This window comes from Bidens hawaiensis, unplaced genomic scaffold (genome assembly GCF_021521415.1).
Source record: "Bidens hawaiensis isolate Kalapana, Puna unplaced genomic scaffold, B.hawaiensis_p1.1 tig00030796_1, whole genome shotgun sequence".
Lineage (NCBI taxonomy): Eukaryota > Viridiplantae > Streptophyta > Magnoliopsida > Asterales > Asteraceae > Bidens > Bidens hawaiensis.
The window spans coordinates 215,401-222,785 of NW_027495150.1; the positions used below are offsets into that span (position 1 = coordinate 215,401).

Sequence of the window (7,385 nt, forward strand, 5' to 3'; positions counted from 1 at the left end):
GATTTAGAAATGACATTATACGTATTATTTTTATACAGCCATGCACAAGTTTTTAATTGCCATACATTATGGCCAATCATTCACACATTATCTAAACGTTTTAAATCCACCTGTCTTGATCTCTTTCACTTTCTATGATTCTATTTATACACTAATTAATCTCGCTGCAGTTCAACATCCAAGTGACTACCAACATTAGCAACATGATCGATCAAGTTGGATCGAACCCGATAGCCTCATCTCCTTCTACGCAACATCATGATTCTCCACCTTTATCTCTATCACCAGACCACCCAAACTCCACCACCGAACCAAAAACCAAAAACGAGATAACGTTTTCGACCACCCCGATCATTGGTTCACCTGATAGACTGATGACCAGCATACCCCCTAGTGGTGCTAGGACACCCACAAGAACTAATATCAAGTCAAGAAATATAACGTCAAAGTTTTTGACACCGTTGACTAGTTTTTCCAAAACAGCTCTTCACCTCACAAAATTGGATCCAAAAGATGCATGGCTGCCTATTACTGAATCAAGAAATGGAAATGCTTATTATGCAGCTTTTCATACACTTTGTGCTGGGATTGGGATTCAAGCCCTTATTCTTCCTGTTGCTTTCACCATTCTTGGCTGGTAATTTACTCAATTTTCCATTTCTTAGTTAGTTTCTTTGACAGCCCAACCCTACAGAAATAGGGCGGTCGAGTCGAACACATTGTAGCTAGGTAGGGATGTTTTTCATGGCATTGAAGTGAAAAACGAAGAAACACTAAACCTGGGGCACGACGCTCATGTATGTGCCTGATCAGGGGCTGATATTCTCACCCTGCGTTTTAGCAAAAGTTTATGAAATTTACTTAAATTGCTTTATACGCTTATAGTCATTTTAAGTTATGTTATATATACTAGTTTATATATTTGAAAACTTTAGAAAAATTAGAAACAATTATAAGATATTTTATCATTTCAATGATCGGACTGGGTTAAGGTCACCAAAACTAATACGCACTTGGTAATAACTAATAAGAAATTAAGCATATCTACACGGAAGCTAATACATATATGGACTTGTTGCCTAAGTACCCTTTAACGAAACTATTATCCTTGTTGTAATCTAGACTAGCAAAACTGTTTGTGTAATGTATATGATTAATGCAGGGCTTGGGGTGTCATAACCTTGACATTGACTTTCATATGGCAACTTTATACTTTGTATTTGCTGGTAAATCTTCATGAATCACCCGAAGAGGGAGTACGTTATAGTAGGTACATGCAACTCGCTAAGGCCGCATTTGGTAAGCAAATTTATTTTATCAATTTTTAATTATCATATAGATACTAACGAATAATTACATTGATGCATATATATAACATCATTCCAGGTATACATTTTTGTTGTTTACCAGAAAAGCTAATCCACTTTCCAAATCATATCTACTTAAAAGTATTGTAAATAGTTTTGTTTATATATTTAGATGTAACGTTTCCTATATTGTACCCCACCCCTAGATTTTTATTGCACACCCTGTAGGTCCCGACACCGAATCCGACAACGAACGGCTTTGTTCTTGATAAACGCTCGAAACGGGTGCGGTAAATGAAACGACCGAACATAATATAAAGATAATATAAAGTATAGGAACGATCTCATTATCGGTTGAAAGATTTAATATATTAAGCACGAACCGACTCACCCAAGGTGAGCTCCCCTTGGGTGGATGATTTACACCTTTTAAAACACACACATAAATGACAAATACAAAGTCCTATTTATAGCCAAAATAATAACATTCTAGAAATTTCGTTCCGTTGAAGCTAAACGCGTGTGCCGAAGTCCTCGTTTCGTGTCCGGTTTTCTCGCCGACATCTATTATTAACTTGACCGTAAATATATAATGGGTTTTGTAATTTGATATCGCAAGTCATAACCTTTTGGCCTTACAATCACCCCCTTGACTTATGACATCAAAACTTTGTCGAACCGTGTCTCACATCTTCACAAATCACTGGATAAACCAAAGCCTTTTCGTTTCAATTCACCCCCTCAAGGTATGACCCGCCTATATTTAATGTTGAAGTAGTTCTCGCTTGTATTTAGGCATGAGATGAGCTCGAATTTCCACAAATCAATCTCGAATTACCGGCTTCATCGATCAACTGAACAAAACTTATTATTTCGTTCGAATTTCACCTTTCGGATCCAACTTCTTGAACGCCTTTGAAATAACGAGCTTTGAACAAGGTTAAACAAGACGAAACCCAAACAAATTTGACTTTCTTTAGTTTGGTCAACATGAAAATAAACGACTTACTCATCACAAAAATATATTTACAAGCGGCCCAAATCTGTGATCAAATAAGCATCATGCGCAGATTATAGTTTAGTCAACAATAAAGCCCAAGAAAAGTTCATTAGTCCAACAACATGATCTGCCCAACTTTAAAATGAACTGGCCCAAAAAAAACTAGCAGCCCAATAAGAAAAGTTTCAGCCAACCCTAGCCATAAACTATCAGCACTTGCACGGTCTCACCGTAAGGCCGTAACTCCACTTCTCTGTTAGACCGTGAACCACTACCACAGTAACCGGGCAATATTTCCAACCGGAAAAACATTTCAGACAACCACTGCCGGAAAACCGATAACCACCGGGCATCCTACCACCGTCGTACTTCGACGCCAGAGTGGCAGTAACCACTGCCTCCCTCACCGTCACCATCAGCAGCCCCACCATCCTCCGATCTCCGCCACAATCCGTCTTTGCACGCCACCGTTTCTGGTACACCACTCACTGGAAATCCGTTGCCGGCCACATCCAGCCTCCAACATCACTTAGGTCGCCGGCGCTACTTCTGTCAGTTTTTTTTTTCACACTCATCTACGGACCTCCTTGAACAAACAGAGATAACCGACTCATGTCGGAGTTTGATATGCATTTCCAATCTCTAGAATCTTCGCCGGGAAGGACGGTAGGGTCGCCGGATTTTCGGGGTATGGCAGAACGGTTCCCAAAACGCCGCCGGATATGACACTTGTAGATCCCGAACATTCGGATCTACAAGGAGAAGCTTCAAACACGCTTATTTCCAACTTTATTTTCAAGATCTTCTAACTTTATTTTCAAACTTCACCGGGTCTTTAACGTGTTCGGGTAATCGCGGAAATAGAACCCGAATATCAAGAACAAAGTTGAATAATAAGATTCGACCCGCTCTGAAACCAATTGTAGGTCCCGACACCGGATTCGACAACGAACGACTTTGTTCTTGATAAACGATCGAGACGGATGCGGTAAATCAAACGACCGAACATAATATAAAGAAAATATAAAGTATAGGAACGATCTCGTTATCGGTTAAAAGATTTAATATATTAAGCACAAACCGACCCACCCAAGGGGAGCTCCCTTGGTTGGATGATTTACACCTTTTAAAACACACACATAAATGACAAATACAAAGTTCTATTTATAGCCAAAATAATAACATTCTAGAAGATTTCTTTCCATTGAAGTTAAACGTGTGTGCCGAAGTCCTCGTTTCGTGTCCGGTTTTCTCGCCGACATATATTATTAACTTGACCGTAAATATATAATGGGTTTCGTAATTTGATATCGCAAGTCACAACTTTTTAGCCTTACGCACCCCTATGAAAATATTAAACTAAGTGTGTTTTTATTTTGTTATTTGTCATTTCATTTGTTAAAAGGTGAGTGCAAGAAGTATGAAACAACAAGTGAGTTACCTTAAGCACACAATCTGCTTAATATAGGCAAATTAATTTGATTTTAATAATCCTAAGTTAATCCTATTGAACGAGATTAATCTCAACTCATGAAATGTTTACAGACTCTCATGAATTATAATGTATTTTCTTATACACACATACATGTAATGAAAAATTAACCCCGTTAAGTTTTTTCAATGACATGGCCGGACTCCTTACGTAGAAAAAGTTTCTCTTACTGGAAATTAAGAGGGATGCTTAATTTACCTACATTTATAATTAACACTCGATTGAAGCCCTTAAAAACTCATGAGATTAACTAACATGGTTGCCTTTCAGTTAGTAACTTTCAATTAACATGGCATACATTTCGAACACTCAATTTATAGTATGAAACATGTTTTTGCCACATAAGTTGTCTACATCATTAAATAAATTAAATAAAGCAAACGAAGTTAACTTTACATAAAGAGCAATTATATCCTTTGGGTGTCTAACCAAAAATATAATGTCTTGCGCAGGCGTAAGATTAGGGAGGATCCTAGCTAAATTTTCCATCTTGTACTTATCTATTGGTACATGTGTTGCCTGTATCATCATTGGAGCATCAACATCCAAGATATTCTTCCAAATTGTGTGTGCGGGCAACAAATGTGACCCAGAGAAACTGACCGTGGTAGAGTGGTACTTGGTGTTTACTTGCGGCGTAATAATCCTCTCTCAACTGCCAAATATGAACTCGATAGCCGGCATCTCACTAGTCGGGGCCTTTAGCGCCCTCGGATATTGCACAACAATTTGGGCGGTATCGGTAGCAAAAGACAAACTTCCAAATGTTTCATATAATCCAGTTAGGATTGGGAGTAGAGTCACTAGGTTTTTCGATGTCCTAAATGCCATTGGTATCATTGCTTTTGCATTTAGAGGACACAATCTTGTATTAGAGATTCAGGTAAACAACCTATTTCTCCTCCTTTATATGGTAGTTGATATATACAGTGTTTTGAAACCGGGTCGGTCGGACCGGGATCCGGTCCCTTTACTGGGCCGGATCAGTGTATTTGAGGCGTTTCTAAACACCAGGCCGGGTTTTGCAGTTGCCGGTCAGCCCGGGTGACGCGGTAAAAACCCATTTTTTATTAAATCTAAAATGAAATGTGTATGTCAAGATTCGAACTTGAGTCATTTCAAAGATAGAAGCTTTAATAATTACCCCATGAGCCAACCAACCAAGCTTCATTGATGTCTCTGTTGATCAAACATAAATCATATATATTTAAAAAGCAATGTATAAAACATAAATAAACATTAAAGTTTGATATTATTATCATTTTTGGTTATTATTATTTTTTATATGTATATGAATTATATATGTATGTAAATTATTTATGACATCATCCGAGTCAAACACCGGTCCGCTCTTTCGGGTCGGTCCGACCTTTGACCCGGCATGGCGTCCGAGTCGACGTCCAGGCCAGGTCTGAAAACGTTGGATATATATATTGAACTAAAATTATTATTACAAGAAGTTATATAGGGTATATTTTGAACACATTAAAATAATAGTTCATCCTACTTTAAATAAATTTGTCTGTTCCTTGTAGTAAAATAAAAAATATATTAAGATTATAATCTTATAATTTATGTTTGAGAATAAAATTAAAAAGTAACAGGGTATATTTTAAAACATTAAGATTTGACCATTACGTTGGCGGACTCAATACTAAAATATCAAGACGACCAGCTTAATTTTCAATAACTAATACAACACGAGTTAATTAAAAATTACTTTTATATTCAAATTTTAATAATAAATGACAACGTACAATAGAGGTAGTATGATTACTATAATTTATCTTTTATAATGTGGTGTAGTTGTAGGAAGTTTGGGTTTTTTCAATAGAGACCCCAAGTTTAATCCTTACAAACAACACTTTGGAGGTTGTATAAGTGGCTCAACGAAGAAAGACTAGGATCTTTGTGATCACCAGTTCGATCCTGAGTGCGCTCGGGTTTTACCACCAGTGGGGTTTTCCCCCGGCTCAATGAAGGAAGATTGGGATCTTTTTGATCTCCGCTTTGATCTTAAGGGCGTTTAGGTTCTACCATCAATGGACTTGTCGGGCGGCGGGCGGGTTTTTCCCGGGTGGAGATAACTTGAGGCGCTTTAAGGGCTCTGTACGGCTGAGTTAGGCCAGCTGGCGGTGACCTTTTGCCATTGGGTCGCCCCACATGGAGTACCTAAGCAATTCTCTGTTTGTTGGGTATTCAAAAAAAATGATTACTAGAAATTGTTAAGTTTAACCGAGTTTTGTTTTATGGGGGCATTTACATAATTTTCTTTCTTAAGTTCACTAATTACATATTTCTCCAAATTTAAAAATGTAATTATATATTTTTCCTCCCTAAAATACATATATTACATATTCACTCATTTTATTAAAATTAACTTGTTTAAAACTATTTTACCCTTGCCCATTTATAACCCTTACCCTTTTTCTTCCTCATCTTAAATCTACCTTCAGTCACCATCATCATCCAAATAAATCTCTTGAATTAAACACTTATAATTATCTATATTAAGTAAAGTTGATGGTTGGTGCCGCAAGGCCCTGATTGGGCCAAGTGACACCACCTCAACGGTCTATTTTTTTTAATTTATTGATTAAATGTTTTTTATTTTTGTTTTCTTTCCCTAGATTCATTACGAGCGTTTTATTTTTTGTTTTACTGAATTTGTGTCGACTCACCGCCATAATTTCTGGGACTGACAATGCTCGGATTTTCCTGACTCACTGCGCAACGTCCAGTACCGACAACGCTCGGGTTTACCCACGCCCGGGTTTTACCTAACTTTTTTTCAGTTCTGGTACCGTCACAAATGTAAACGAAATCGACAAAATATATGTTGACCCCACCGCCAGAATGCTCGGATTTTTACCAGCGCATCGGTTTTACCGACTCACCGCCAGAACGCCCGAATACGAGTCGACTCGCCGTTGCAACGATCGGGTTTTACTAACGTCCAGGTTCACCGACCGAGTAAAATTGTTTTAAATATGTTAACAAAAAAAATTATAATATTTTATACAAGTGTCGTAGAGTCACTGACTCGGCGTCTGGGGACTGACCAACGTCACCCCATTGGCGATCGACCGTCACTCCATTGGCTCACCTCAATTTTAATTTTATTTTTGGTTTTAATTTTGTTTTAGTTCCAGTACCATAACGAACGTATCTAGTACTGACTAAATTTGTGTTGGCTCGCTGTTGTCGTCCGGGACCAACTGACGCCACCACGTTGGCCTGCCTCAATTTTTATTTTTAATTTTTTGGTTCCAGTTTGTTTTAGTTTCAATACCGTAAAAAACGTAGCTACGTTGACTGAATTCGCGTTGATTCGCCACTACAACACCAGGATTTCAACGACTGATTTTACCGTGCAACGCATGGGGAAATCACTAGTTGATAGAATTTAACCCAAATGTATGCAACTTATCTATATTGAAATAGACTACAATAATCAAAATTTCAAATTTATTCTATAGGAGGGCGGTTAACGTATGCTAATACACTATCGTACATTACGTACGCGAGTATTCAGAACGTACAATTATACGCGATTAAATTTTTAAATACAATTATACGCCACCCA

General features: G+C 37.7%; 1 pseudogene across 1 annotated transcript; it reads left to right on the plus strand.

Moving 5' to 3' along the window:
* Nucleotides 1-177: 177 nt before the first annotated feature.
* Nucleotides 178-4,847, plus strand: LOC143581046 (lysine histidine transporter-like 8 pseudogene; annotated as a pseudogene). The gene is made up of 3 exons (XR_013143765.1): nt 178-637; nt 1,163-1,299; nt 4,252-4,847. The product of XR_013143765.1 is annotated as a lysine histidine transporter-like 8 pseudogene (transcript).
* The last annotated feature ends 2,538 nt before the right edge of the window (nt 4,848-7,385 follow it).